The sequence below is a fragment of the Gadus morhua genome, chromosome 4 (genome assembly GCF_902167405.1).
Source record: "Gadus morhua chromosome 4, gadMor3.0, whole genome shotgun sequence".
Taxonomy (NCBI): domain Eukaryota; kingdom Metazoa; phylum Chordata; class Actinopteri; order Gadiformes; family Gadidae; genus Gadus; species Gadus morhua.
The window spans coordinates 39,741,164-39,756,688 of record NC_044051.1 but is presented as its reverse complement, the minus strand read 5'-3'; the positions used below and the strand labels follow the sequence as shown (position 1 = coordinate 39,756,688).

General features: G+C 51.0%; 1 protein-coding gene across 1 annotated transcript in view; it reads left to right on the top strand.

Annotated features, from left to right (window-relative positions):
- Nucleotides 1-7,679: 7,679 nt before the first annotated feature.
- Nucleotides 7,680-15,525, top strand: part of raph1b (Ras association (RalGDS/AF-6) and pleckstrin homology domains 1b) — a gene marked incomplete in the record, with an annotated part of 27,707 nt that continues 19,861 nt past the window's right edge. The window contains 1 exon segment of the mRNA XM_030354055.1: nt 7,680-7,775.

Below are 15,525 nucleotides of genomic sequence, written 5' to 3'. Positions count from 1 at the left end.
TTGCAACCTGTCTCGCCGTGAGTCCCGGCAGGGGGGGGGGGACGACACCCCACTTGGTCCCCGTCCCCCCCCCCCCCCCCCCCCCCACCCAAAGGGCAAGGCATCAGAGTTGCACAAACCTTTGGCGGGCCGGCTCTCCAGAGTGTACTGTAGCGGGCGATGACGCAATGACTTTGATTGGTTCGTGTTAAATCGTTACCTCATCGGGGGGGGGGGGGGTGGTGGTGGTGGTGGGGGGATGGTGGAACTATGCAAACCCCGAGCCAACGAAGGCCCCTTGCTTGAGGCAAGCAGGAGTCCAAGTAGGAAACAGGGTTCGAGTGTCCAATTGGACCTCCACCCAACGGCTGCCATGGTGGAGGAATGTGGGTGCTTTGCTCTCTTTTTGCGCATGAGGCAAGGGAGTCATACTCAACCTGCTTGGTTAATCCCTTTTTCTGAGGTGTGTGTGTCTGCGTACGCGTGTGTGTGTTTCATGAGTGTGTCTGTCATGTGTGTCATGAGTGTGTGTGTGTGTGTGTGTGCCTGCGTACATGAGTAGTAGTGGTAGTGTTCCCCTTTGCCAAATCTCACGCACTAATACCCTGGCAGCTCTGTGAGTCAGCCCCCAGCAGCGCCTCATTGACGGCGGCGGTGTCATCCATGCACACCGCGCTGAGCTAAGCTAGCACCAGCAGCGGAGTCGCTCGCTAATCCTTCGCTCCGCTGCACCTGTGCCCTACTAGGCAGTGATTCACGCTTTTTCTTCCACTTTTTGTCACCCCTCTGCCATCGCAATCGAGCCCAAATCAAGCCGTCCTTTGGTGGCGACGCCTCACAACAACACACCGTGAGGGGTGTCTGACCCATCGACACGATGGACACCCGTCTACTGCGGCTGCACATGCTGGATTAATGGACTGCATTTTACATTCCCCCATTCATGCACACATTCACACACCGACGGGCGGAGTCGACCGTGCACGGCGAGAGCCAGCTCGTCGGGAGCACTTAGGGTGAGGTGCCTTGCTCAGCGAGGCCTCGGCACTCAGGGAGGAACAGGGGTTCGAACTAGCTACCCTGCAGCCGGTGGATGCAGGGGGAGAGTGCGGTACCGTATGCTAGTGGAAAGAGGATTGGAATCTCGAGGCGTCTGATGACTGGGGTCTTGAGAGTGTCCCGTTAATGACAAACAGGCGGTCTTTCTTCTGGGTTTTAGTTTTTTTTTTTTTAGGTTCAAGGCTAGGCAAAAAAAGCGATCTCACTTGTTCCATGGTTTCATCAACTCGCAGAAAAGCACGAACCCTCTTCCAAGACAGGAAGTTCATCAGGTCCAAGTGGGGAGCAAGGCCAGCTCTCTCTCTCTCCCTCTCCTCTCTCTCTCTCCTCCCTTTGTCACATTCTTTCCCTCATGCTCTCCTCCTCCCTCTCTTCTCTCTCTCATTGTCACTCTTTCTCTCTCACGCTCCCTAAGTCTCACTTCACCTCCTTCGCTCTTTCTCTCACACTCACCCCCCCCCCCCTCCCTCCCTCTCTCTTACTTGGTCCCGCATTGTTTCCCATTTTCTGTCTGTCTGTCTGTCTGTCTGTCTGTCTGTCCATCTCTCTCTGTCTGTCTGTCTGTCCATCTCTCTCTCTCTCTGTCTGTCTGTCTGTCTGTCCATCCGTCTGTCCATCCGTCTGTCTCTCTGTCTCTGTCTCTCTCTCTCTCTCTCTCTCTCTCTGTCTCTCTGTCTCTCTGTCTCTCTCTCTCTCTCTCTCTCTCTCTCTCTCTCTCTCTCTCTCTCTCTCCCTCTCTGTCTCTCTCTGTCTCTGTCTCTCTCTCTCTCTCTCTGTCCCTCTGTCTCCCTCTTCCTCCCTGTCTCTCCTGCTGCCCCCTATCTGCCTCTCCGGGGGTCTCTCTGTCTCTCCTGCCCCCTATCTTTCTCTCTGAGGGTCTCTCTCTCTCCCTGTCTCTCCTACTGCCCCCCTATCTCCCTCTCTGGGGGTCTCCCTCCCTCTCTCTCTCACACACACACTGTATATTTCTTACATTATCCGTGAACCCACAGCGCCATCCCAGCAGCCAATGGGGACGTCCGACCGCCATCGTGGGAACATTCCTGACACAGCGTTCTGCATGTAATTCCCACCATGTGTGGCTCCTCTCTCCTCCCTCCCTCCTCCTCTCCCTCTCGCTCCCTCTCTCTAGAGGGAGAGAGAGGAGCAGCAGGAGGTGGTGCGCTCTGCCGGAAAAAAAGGGCTGTGGCGAATCCCACCGCGAGAGCGTGGAGCCCGCTGCGCGTAATGAGAGGCAGCCCCCCGAGCCAGAACTCGGGCGGAGTCGCCCCGTTAAAAAAAATACGAGGCTCTGATTCCCGGGCCCGTGTTTAGTGGTGGTGCTGCCACCGCTGCCACCATCATCCTCCTAGCTGCTTCTGTTGCTTCTGGTTCTGTTTATGCTGCTGCTTCTGGTTCTGCTGCTGCCTCTGGTTGTGGTTCTGGTGCTGCTGCTGCTTCCGGTGCTACTGGCAGAGGCTTCCCTTGGGAACTGTTTGGGTTGGTAGTGTGTAGCTCTGCCGCTCTAGTGTGCCGGTCGCTGAATCTGGGTGAGGACAGAGACCCATGATGGTGGAGGCGGCGTTTAATGTCGATCATCTCACCTCTGGAACAGCCCGCTGCCGGTGAAGCTGAGGACATCATAATCTGTAACCACCTTTTAAAAGAAACAAACTTTGAGACATACCTATTAAGCTTGGCATTCCCCTGATCCATTTATTTTTATTTATTTAGTAATTCTTTATTTTCATTGCATTGTTAAGCACCTTGTATTGCAATTTTGGGTGAAAGGCGCAATATCAATAAAGTTCGATTTTGGTTTCGCTCCTCCCGAGTCATGTGGCTGATCTGAAGAGTTTCCCGTTACGGGAGTTGTTGTTTAGAGGGCGATGGGGATAGGCCTGGAAGGGTACGGTAGGAGTAGGGAGCGGGTAAGGAAATGTCCTGTTTTCGGAGTGGCCCCAGTGACCCCTCTAGCATACTGATGCAGTGGTGGTTGAGGGGATGAATGAGAGGGAGCCACCAACTGGAGGGGGTGGGACGAGAGGAGAGGAGGGAGTGATTTCTAGTGGCAGCATTGATCCAACTTCAGATTGATCGGTCGAGAAAGTGCGTTCGCAGCTTCGGTCAAGGTGCCCTCAAGGTTCACGGGATGGACTCAGTCAACCTGGGCGCTATTCCGTCCTTTCCTGATGTTGCAACGGGGGCCGATTGGTTAATATTTATGTTTTAGGTTTCACCACGACCGACCCATTAGTCAGCAGGAATCAATTCTTTCAAGAGCGAGCCGGTTCAAAAAGGTTTGTTCTAGAAGTGTACCTGCTCTCGGTTTCAAGAGCGTCCCAGCTGATTGATAGCTGCTGAGCCTTGGCTTTGAAACCACACCAAGGCCACCAGTCCTCTGGTCTCTCCGACGGTCTCTCCTTCGACTTGGACCGCCGGCGTCCATGTCGACGCCTTATCGGAAGAGACGGAAAAAGCAAAGACGGACCAATGAAGAGACATTCAGGCGTTGTTGGCCCCGTCGGTGATTGATGGAGCGAGCCGGCTACATCGTCTTGGTTCAATGAGGGAGCGGATTGCTTAGTTTGGTTAGAAATCGCTGGGTTATCTTATTGATTATCTTATTGATTATCCCATTGTTCCTCTCTTCGTGTCACTGTTGTTGTTTGGGTTTTGGCGGGCGCAGCTATCAGAGTCAGGAATGGGTTTGCTTTTATGGTGGCTTTTGTTTTGAATGATTTGTGTCCAAGTGGAGATATCCATTGGGATAAAGCGGTGACTTATCGACCATGAACGCGCTAGCTTCGGGGAGGCCGATCGATCAGCCGTTGGCCAACACGTACTAAGTAATGATCTATAGTGGTCCCGTGATTCACTCTTCACGGCTGTGGAATCTTTCCCCTTACTTTACAACGTTGTATTAAACTTTCTGGGTGAAACCGCGACCCAGTCACTGTGTGGTGTGTGAGTGTCGGCCTGTTTGGCATGTTCCTGTTGATGATGTCATCGGGCCTGCTTCCCGACGAGAGCGTAATGAGAAACCCCCCCCTGAGCACACAACAGGACCATTGAACACTCACAGGATGACTGTGTGATGCTGACTGATAAAAATACTGTGCGTGTGTGTGTGGAAATTCCCACCTCCCGATTTCTTCCTCTCCGCTTCTTCCTCTCCAACAATCTTGTCTTTCTCTTTCCTGTGACATCACCGTCTCCCGCTGCCAGTGCGGAACCTCCCTCCCCGCCCATTTCCTGTTCCAACAGGAAGTGGGCTGCCCCAAAGGACTGTGGTTAATGGAGGAAGTGTGGGCGGGACAAGGACACACCTGTGTCCCAGGGAGACGGGACAACAGTGGAGCTCCTGTTTTCACCCCTCCGTTGTTTACGGGGTTTAACGCAGACCGCCAAACCGGCTTCACGGTTCACTCTGATCTTTGTTAAAGGCGTGAGCATATTCCCTGCCATGTTTTGATGAAAACTGGAAACTTGGCGCTGTTACTAGCGTCGAGGTCGACGTAAAAGGAAAACCAACATTTCAAACCGTTTCTTTCCAGCTCTGCCTATCTGCCCAGCCAGCTACTTATTATTAATATATTATATCCTTTATTCAACCAGGTTAGCCTCATTGAAATTAATATCTCCTTTACAAGAGAGACCTGGCCAAGATGGACAGCAGTGCACAGTTCCAACACAAGGAAAGAACACAAGTTCAATACTCAGTTGCAATTGTGAAAACACATTAAGATCATTCCCTAAAACATTTGCAATGTCCAATGGAGTCCGACGTCAACCTCTTAACGGCTTTAACTTCTCTTGCTACGCGGTGGCTCACACTAAGGTTCAAGCTAGCTTCCAGCTATTCTAAGTGCTGTGTGTTTTCCGCCTGCCTGCGGGGGCTGAGGGAGGAGGAGGAGCAGCAGCTCAGCTGTTGTGGTGGAGGCCCTGGTTCGGCACAAACAGCCCTGTGGCCGCTGTACCACCACTGGGCCTGGCAGGGCTCCACAGCTCTCTATTTATACACGCTGGGCGGTGCAAACACACATGTTTGTGTGTCAGTATGTGCATACAGACGTGTGTGTGTGTGTGTGTGTGTGTGTGTGTGTGTGCGCTACTGCGCTCTTGCATACATGTGTGCGTGTGTGTGTGCTTAAATACGTGTGTGGGCGTGTGTGTGTGTGTGTGTGTGTGCAACATGTGTGTGCGTACATGCCTGTTAGTGGCCCTGTGGATGGGGTGTCGGGGCCAGGGAGCCGACAGCTGTGCGTCGTGCTTCCTGTGTTGTTCGGCGGCGGCGGCGGCGGCGGCCATGTGTCCGGGTCACACCTGCCCTTGGCCCTGGTGTTGACTCAATGACATCACACACCCTGGGGGCAATAAGTGCTGGGGAGGGGGGGGGAGGGAGGGAGGGGGGGGGGGGGGAGAACAGGTTGTTAACTGGTGTATTTTTTAATAAAGTAAGGACGGTTGTGTTCAATCTGCCTCAGGCCCCTTTTAGGGAGACGTTGTTTGTTCAACAACCGTTTTTTTATATGGTTGTTTTAATGTGAGAGGATGAGAGAGAGAGAGAGAGAGAGAGAGAGAGAGAGAGAGAGAGAGAGAGAGAGAGAGAGAGAGAGAGAGAGAGAGAGAGAGAGAGAGAGAGAGAGAGAGAGAGAGAGAGAGAGAGAGAGAGAGAGAGAGAGAGAGAGAGAGAGAGAGAGAGAGAGAGAGAGAGACTACAGGAAGGGGTTTTGTTTTTTTGAAGCATGAATCAAAAGTAAAACTTTTGTGAGTGTCAGTAAATGATAAACACTAGCTGCCAGACCTAGCCCTCGGGGATGGTAGTTTGATAGCCCTGTTGTTACGGATATTGTGCTACTGCCTGGCGGCCAGCAGGAAAAGTGGTGGCCTGGCACTTCAACCAGCAGTGGAGGCTTTACACACACACACACACACACACACACACACACACACACACACACACACACACACACACACACACACACACACACACACACACACACACACACACACAGTCTCTGTAAGTCTGTCACAACGCAGTCACAAGACACATTTGTTATGAAGTTAGTTATTTTGTGTTATTTCAGATCAGGGGGACAGAGTCACAGGATGTGGTGTAACAAATGCTGGTGTCAAGAAATAAACACTTACGGGACAGCTGATAGCGACGAGAGTAGCTAACTAGCAGTTAGTCACAACAACAGCTGCACCGCCGGCAACAGAGGGAACACGCACACACGGGCACTCGGTAAACTAAACACACACACGCACGCACACACGCAGAGCTAACTAAACACTGCGCGGTGCGTCATCGGAGCTCAGGGCTGATGTTTGACCATCGACTCAGCAGTTTTTTGTCATGCCCTCCAACGTGTGTGTGGGTGGGTGTGTGTGTGCCGCCCCTGGATATGTTTCAATTGGGGCTCTGTTTAGAGTCTACACCAGGTTGAACCTCCGAGCGAGTCATCGAGGATTTTGGTCTGAAAGCGCTGCTAGACACCGCTAGTTTGTTGCCTGTGATTCATACACATACTCACACACAGAGAGAGAGAGAGAGAGAGAGAGAGAGACACACACACAGAGCGAGAGAGAGAGAGAGACACACACACAGAGCGAGAGAGGGAGACACACACGCAGAGCAAGAGAGAGAGAGAGAGAGAGACACACACACACACACACACACACACACACGGAGTGAGAGAGAGAGAGAGAGAGACACACGCACACAGAGTGAGAGAGAGAGAGAGAGAGAGAGAGAGCGCAACAGAGAGAGAGAAACAGAGATGCATGGTTGAGCTAATAGTGATGACTCCCTTGAAATCCGTAGCCCTCTGGTGTATGAGTGTTTGTCACGGAAGAGCTAATGTCCTAAGAGCATTCCTCCACAACGGCCTCAGAAACGCCACCATGTCCACCATACGACTCATGACTAATGCCCCCCATAATGCCCCCCTCTGACTCAGTGGCGTCTCGATTGCTTCCGAGGCCGCGACAAGTCTCTCTGGCTCTCTCTGTCTCTCTCTGTCTCTCTCTGTCTCTCTGTCTCTTTGTCTCTTTCTCTCTCTCTCTCTGTCTGTCTGTCTGTCTGTCTGTCTGTCTGTCTGTCTCTCTCTCTCTCTCTCTCTCTCTCTCTCTCTCTCTCTCTCTCTCTCTGTCTCTGTCTCTGTCTCTGTCTCACTCTCACTCTCTCTGTGTCTCTGTCTCTCTCTCTCCGCGGTGCATGTCGCGGGTGTCGACCGCCCACATCCTCTGGCCTCGGCCCCAGCTCTGAGGTTAATCCAGCGCATTCCTGCCGTCACTGAAACCCATCCACCCCACAGGGCCAGACCCGGGGGGGGGGGGGGGGGCTAATGATAATGCTAACGCTAACGGTGCTGCTGCAACGCCTCCACAGCCAGAGACGCACGGCTACTCATCAGACCAGCCTGGTGTGGCCCTGCTGTGTGTGTGTGTGTGTGTGTGTGTGTTTGCATACATCCGTGTGTTCGTGTGTGTGCATGCCTGTATGTGTGTGTGTTTGCGTGTGCGTCTTCAGGGACGTAGTGGTCCGCCGACGGGATCGGGGATCGCTTTGTGTTCTCTTGGGTTGTGTTCCTCCTCCCCACGCTCTCTCGTTGGCTAAGAGTTGTTCCTTTTTGTGTCGTTTTTCCCCCATCAGCGGATAACGGCCAGGCCTTGGAGCAGGCCGGTGGCTTCAGTGGGCTCTTAACCCCGAGGAGAAGTAGGAGAAGAGAGGGGGAACAGTCACCGACGAGGTAAGACGTCGTCGAAAAATGTTCTGTTCCTTTTCCAGGCAACAAGGAGCATGTAATGACCCGGCGACGTTCTGTACACGCTCCTTGGCAAAACGAAACGATATCTTCACACGCTGTGTCTTTTTTTTTTTACAATTACCATTCATAGTGTTGATCAGCAGAGCAATAGTCCGCCAATGTCGTTGACGTCGCTTAGCAAACCGGACACGCTGGGGTTGATAAGTTACCGGACTACTCGCGGAGTGACAAGAATGACGTGAATCAGGCAAAGAAATCCACGCTCCTCGACAGCGGTCCAGTTCGGTGTGCAAAGTAGCCACACCAACCCCAAACCAATCGGAACAAGTGTATACATGTCGATCATAGCGGACTACCCCACCTCTTCTATTCCACATGGAATTCTATTCCGATCAGAGAATTGTATTGCGATTGAGGCGTATATATGATACCTTTTTATTCAGATTGAGCTGTTTTTCGACTTCTAATCGGATCGGAAGTGTCCATGTAAACCCTTTTAGTGTCATGTGTCTCTGCAACATGCAGGCTTTTCTGTTGCTGAGCAACAGGCTGACTGTGGTAAGACGGTTCTGTAACTAAGCAACGAGCAATCTGCCCCGTGTCGACCGAGCAAGAGGGGGACAGTGTTCTGTCACGAAGCTACACGCAGGCTGTCCTCTCTCTGGGCAACAAGCAGGCTTTTCCCGTTGCTAGGCAACAAGCTGACTGTTGCGCCACTAAGAGGCGACACCCTATTGCTGCTGCTATCGCAAGGCCACGAGCAGACTGACTCTAGCTGGGGACATGTCCGCCCTCCCCCCCTCTCCCCCCCCTCCTCTCCCCCCCCCACCTCTCTCTCTCCCCCTCCTGCCTCGGCCAGGCAGATGCGCCGTGGGAGATGTGGAATGTCCATTCCCCTTCTCCCCGCATCCTTCCCCCTTCTCTTCCACCTCGAGCCGGGCTCCCGTCCAAACGCGAACCTGGAACAAACCGTGCCGTCCTCTGAAATGCCATGGTTCGGAGGGCAGGAGAACCGATCGCGTTTCTGTTCTGCTTTTAAAGACGCGTGGGAGGAAAGTACAGGGAACCTGTAATTCTCGTTGTCGGGTGTGTTGACGGCGTCGTTGTCCTGGCAGCAGACCTGGGTATAGCCACCTGTGTTGAATTGTTAAGTGACCCATGAGAATGATGAGCTGCAATCGGCTGTTGCCACATTACCCAGAACCCTTTGCTTTCCAACGTGTCTGTCTCTGTGTGTGTTCCAAATAAATGAGTTCAGCCGTCCACTTTAGCTTCCAAAGTGTGTGTGTGTGTGTGTGTGTGTGTGTGTGTGTGTGTGTGTGTGTGTGTGTGTGTGTGTGTGTGTGTGTGTGTGTGTGTGTGTGTGTGTGTGTGTGTGTGTGTGTGTGTGGTGCTCAGCTGTGCACCAGCTGGTGGTTGTGTTGCAGGCTGTGTGACTGACAGGTGGTGCACAGCCTCCTTCTGGTTGGCTGGCTCACCGCTGACTGGTTCATTAGCTGTAGCAACCTAGCGTGTGTATCAACGTAGCGGTGTAGCAACCTAGCGCATAGCAACGTAGCTTAGCTGCTTAAGCTGGGCTTGCTAGCTAGTGTCTTCCTCTGCCAATGGTCATTCTCAGTTCAGTTCATGTGTTTTTATTTTTTTGTAGTGTTTTTTTTTTAAATGTGTTACTGTGAAAGCCTTGCTAGCTGGCTAAGCTAGATTGGCCAAGGCTCATTTGCAATGGCTGTGTCTGAGTGGCTCACTGGCTGTAGAACCATAGCTCTGTAGCAAGCTAGCGGTGTAGCTACTTTAGCTGCGCTTGCTAGCTAATTATCATCTACGACATGGTCATTCTCAGTCCAGTTTAAGGAATTTGTTACTGTAAAACCTTTGCTGTCTGTCCACGAATGCTAGGCTAGGCTAGGGTGTGCTAGGTTAATTTGCAATGGGTGTGCCTGGGTGCGAGATGCCTTTTGGGACTACACCCTAGACATTAAAACAAGCATGTACTACGTACACACACATTCACCCACCCACATACGCACACGATTTCCTTGGTCTCTGTGTGTAGGGGAAAGAGGATGTCAACATGTGAAGCTGACTTCTTTAGACGCATAGGGGTCAAACTAGAACATGCATCTCCCCCCTGCCAGCAAGATAACATGCCACACACACGCTCGCGCGCACACACGCACGCGCGCGCAGCATAGAACGGATCCATTTTGTGATATTGTTGTCCTAGTTCGTTTTCGGTCTGTGTTCCTCACCCTGTCCTTGTAATACTCCTCTCTCCTCTCAGAACATTTGACGTGTGTGTGGGTGGCACGGCAGGAATGCTGAAGGCGTTGAGGAATGGACAAGGCTGGCATATTTGCCACAGTGAGTGTATTTGTGTGTGTGGCGCGCCTGCCATGCACATTTGTGTATTTGCATCTACAGGGATAAGGATGTTGAAACATGAGGATTGGACACGTATCATGTATGTTGTGGTCAATCATCATCTGCAATGCATTATGGGTTAAAACAGAGATGCCCACTAGGAGCTAGGGACTATTATGGGGACCCAGAATACCTACTGGTGAAAAAGGACACCCAGTTGGGAAGGTAGACTTCCTGGGGACATGGTATTCCTCGTGGAGACTGTAGACTCACTGGTGACACACAGTCTAACTGGTGGAGACACAGGATAACATTACGACTACATTCTAATCAAAAAGCTGCACTATTTTGATTTGGTCGGCTCTTTTCTTTTCTCCCCCCTCATGCGTCAAGTTGAGTTAAGGAGAGGAATTGGAAGCGATCCCTGGCTTGATTTGTGGGCGGGTTAGTTTTGAGTCGCAGTTTCGACTCGTTTCGAGCGAGAGTGAGGGAAAGATAGAAAAAAACGAGGTGGTGGAGCTGCGTCGACATGGACCGCCGCGGCCAACGCACGGAGATGAGTTACACCAGTTTCCATCGGGGCGGTTCCACTCTGCCCCTGCCAGCGCCTTTGGGCAAACACTGCGGCTAAATAAGGGCTCGGGCTGGCTCCATGCTGCGGCTGGCAGCGTGTTGAATTCCACCGGCTTTTGCCTCAATTTCAACCGATTGTGGTCGTCTTTCATTTCCTTGACGTTCTCTCGGCAGACTTTTGTTCTATTGCCGCACTTAATTTTGAAGGAATGTGTGTTTTTTTGATGTTGTACCTTCACAAGCCTGACTTCGTTATCATTTTGCGTCGTCTACTGTTTTCATACTAGTCTGTGTGACTCAGGAGAAGTTCTGCATTGCAGCACCTGGTGTGTTGTGTGTGTGTGTGTGTGTGTGTGTGTGTGTGTGTGTGTGTGTGTGTGTGGTGTGTGTGTGTGTGTGTGTGTGTGTGTGTGTGTGTGTGTGTGTGTGTGTGTGTGTGTGTGTGTTTGTCGGCGTGTGCCTGTGTAACCTGAGCTCCCCAGGCCAGGGACTATTGAATCACTCGTGTTTCTTTTGGAACAATACTGTGTGTAATGTCCAAAATATGACACGGTTATTTCCTTGAACATCTAATATTTTCTCTCTGGGTCTCTTTCTCTTTGTCTCACTGTACCTCTCTCTTTCTCTCTCTCTCTCTCTCTCTCTCTCTCTCTCTCTCTCTCTCTCTCTCTCTCTCTCTGTCTCTCTGTCTCTCTGTCTCTTTCTCTTTGTCTCGCTCTCGCTCTCGCTCTCGCTCTTGCTCTCCCCCAGAGTGTCATTCCATGGTTCAGTGGGTTCGTCAATGCGGTGCATATGCAAGTGTCTGTGTGTGCTTATTTGTGTTTGTTTGAGTGCGCGCCCTCGCCACCCTTAATGCAATCCAACCCACCGCACGCAGGCTGTCGTCCACGCTTGACTAACGACACCCGAACAACGGTTCAGGCTGACCGCCCCTCCCTCCCTCCCTCCCTCCCTCCCTCCCTCCCTCCCTCCCTCCTCCTCACTGCTATATCGTGGTTAATAGCTCGGCCCCGCCCCTCCCTCTCTCTCTCTCTCCCCTTCCATCCGTTACATCCCCGGTCCCTCGCCCACCTCACCCTGCATTGTATCCCTCCCCATGTGCCCGTCCTCAGTTCGGTTGTCGGACATCTTTCTGGGGGCTCTTGTGTCGCTGGGGCGAGTTCGGGTTGGAAGCCTTGTGCACTGAGGGGCGTATATGGAGGACTGCTTAAGGGACTGTTGCATGAAAATAAACTAGCTTAGAATATAGCTTAGAAGTCAGGAAGCAAACCGGGCGCTTGTCTCGGCCGCGTTATCGGTTGTCGTCCGATTATGCGCAGGGTCATCGTCGGTAATTTGCGGTATTATTGTCCGATATTGTGCAGCGTTATCGTCCGGTAATCTGCAGTTATCCTCAGATAAAATCGGAGCGTTATCGTCCGATAACGCTGCACGTCATCATATGATAATGTACAGCGTTATCGTACAATAATATGTGACCGTCAGTGTGCTCCATGGTTACCCACAGTGACCGTCGACGATAAGATATCACTTCCTCTGAATTGTGCTCATATTTTTATCGACTTCATCGGCGTACATCCACTTTCTTCTGCGGTGTGGTTAAGCGTGTTGTCTTTGCCGTCATCAAGGAAACATCTGGTTGGTGGTTATGTTTGACTCTGTGTTGATTTTTTTTTTTTTTTTGATATGCAGCGTATGCGGTCTTACAAAGGTCGCACAAAACCAAATGTTCCTTTCCTCAAGTTGAGTCTCGGGCGTGGGCGGACTTTCTTATTGCTAATTCACCACCCACTCTCCTTCCTTTCGACCACATCTAACCACAGTGGCAGCACAATGGCTCATGGGCACAGGGGAAGGAAGAAGTGTGTTTTCATTTTTTATGATCCTGGGTTGAACTGGCTGTTTCTCGCCTGCGAGTCTCTTGACCTTTTCTTGACCTTTTGGGGTCAATTGTCGAGGGTGTACACACACACACACACACACACACACACACACACACACACACACACACACACACACACACACACACACACACACACACACACACACACACACACACACACACACACACACTACAAAACCAACACACTACAAAACCAACACACAGAACAGGCACTGAAGCGATAACCAAAGTTTGAGGTTAGCTGTGCGAAAGTACACACACTGACACACGCACACATACAGTGACAAACACACACATACACAGTGACAAACACACAGAGCCCACACCCCATTGTGTGACTCTATGCTGTCGACGGCCACTCCTTCGATCAGAGAAAATGTTTTAAAGGCTGTGCTCCCACCACATTGAGCTCATGTTCCCATTAAACTTCCAACGTGTGTGTGTGTGTGTGTGTGTGTGTGTGTGTGTGTGTGTGTGTGTGTGTGTGTGTGTGTGTGTGTGTGTGTGTGTGTGTGTGTGTGTGTGTGTGTGTGTGTGTGTGTGTCCGTCCGCCCAGTTTAACCAGTGATGTCACAGTCGGTTGACGGCGGCCTCCCTTCTGTTGCTCGCGTCTCATTGGCCGAGAGGGGGTGGGGGGGGGGGGGGGGGGGTCGAACAGGAAATGAGCTAATGGACACCAAGGCTACTGCTCAGTTTATGGAAATAATTACAGACAGACGGACACATGGACACAGACAGATGGACACAGACAGACAGACAGAAACACTCCCACACAGTCAATTAGATAGTGTTGGCTTTATGTCTCAAAGGCTATTAAAGAAAACACACACAGACACAGACACACACACACACACACACACACACACACACACACACACACACACACACACACACACACACACACACACACACACACACACACACACACACACACACACACAGAGAGGACGTGCTGTAAACCGTTTTTGTGTGACAGGGAGCGTCTTAATGACATGTCAGCTGTGTGTGTGTTTGAGGGGAGGGGAGACACACACGATGACACACACGACCGCACGAGACGTGATTCATAGCTGGGCCAGCTGTAATCCTCCACACCGGGTGAATTGATAGGTTGTGTGTGCTTGGTTCTGAGACAGAGATATGAGAGCCACGTGGGAGTGGCTAAGGGAGTGTGCCGTTCATTTATCGGGGCTGCAGCCAATCAGGGATGGCTTGCACTTCGTGTTGGACGTCTCTGGAGGAGACGACTTTGAACTGTCTGGGCCGTTGGGACACTGTCCTGCTAAATGTTTCCCTTGTCTTTCAGCTTTGTCTCGACCTGACCGTGTGTGTGTGTGTGTCTGTGTGTATGGCGTCTGTATTTTTGCTGGTTTTTCCTTCTCTTTTCCGTCTCCCTCTCCCTGTCATCTGTTTGGTGGTTAGGTTTCATTTGGTGTGTGTGTCTGCCCTTTCATCGTGTGTGTGTTTTAGAGTACCTGGAGTTTGGATAGTTGCTAGTCGCTCTTGTCATCTGACAGCTGGCACGCTGAAGGAGTGTGTACGAGTGTGTGTCTTGGCTTCGGTTTACGTTCAGATGAAAAGTTAAATGTGTTCATGCAGACAGAGTTGCATTCTGGCAGATGGCAAGGCAGAAAAAGGCTTTGGAAATCGTGTGTGTGTGTGTGTGTGTGTGTGTGTGTGTGTGTGTGTGTGTGTGTGTGTGTGTGTGTGTGTGTGTGTGTGTGTGTGTGTGTGTGTGTGTGTGTGTGTGTGTGTGTGTGTGTGTGTGTACGTCACACAAACAAACAAGGCATAGCTGGGTGGAGTAGATCTCTAAATATAGACCATTTCTGGGCCTTTGAGAGAAAAAAAAATAAAAATTCGGCCATCTTGGCTCAAGTGTACGAGTCCACAATGGTGTATTGAAAGTTTTAATGTCACGTTCTGGGCCTCCGCCTCTCTGCCCCTTCAAGTTCCATTTGTGCTTTAAGATAAGGAAAGAGGCATTTGTTATTCAAATGTTAGCAAAAGCTCATTTAAATGTCTCTCAGAGTTTAGGTGGCGGTTCTTACCGTTGGGACGTTACCGGGAACTGTTGGAGCTCTGTAAAGGTCTCGTGATGTTGGGGCCTTATGTTGGGTTCGAGCTTCCTCGTACACCAACCGCACAAGTTGCAAACTGGGAGATCTCCCAACCTTCTTGCAGCATTTCACTGAGGCACGCCCCCATTTGGTCGTAATATGACGGGGTTGAGACTCCACCGAGTTCAGTGAGGTTGACCGCGTACAACACGACAAACAAAGATGGCTTCCCCCATAAAGAGATGGTTTTCTTTGTATTTGTGCCACGTTGGTAGTTTTTCTATCAATTTTAATTGCTCTTTTGATTACATTGCGGCTTTAATCCGGTCACAATTTTTGCATTGCGTGGTCTTGCTGTGCGTGCAATACGATGTAAAGTTGTCTTGTTTGTTTTCGCGCTGGTTTGCTAAAGAGGCTAATGTAGCTAACAATAACAATGGCTAGCCAATGACTGTTCTTCCCCAACTCGTTGTGTAGCGATGCCCACATAGACAAACAGGAACGCTATAAGTGCTCAAAGCCAGGAAATTACATCACAAGAGCAACTCGTACGGGTGGTGTAGGAACACACCATCATTCATCACTAACGCAATTATTCATCATTAATCATCACTTACCTTCTCACAACGCGAGAAGGTAAACCACCGAATTCTCTGCGTCTGCCGCTGGACACAGAATGTAAGGTAGCAGTCGTAGGGCACCCGAATCCTAATTCACTCATACAATTACGCACACTTTCTACCGTTTACAAAGCCATTCGTCATTCGCTTAGTTGAATTCTTCGTTACTTTGCTCGCCAGGCAAACCGCATATTGGCTAAAAGCAATCACGTTTC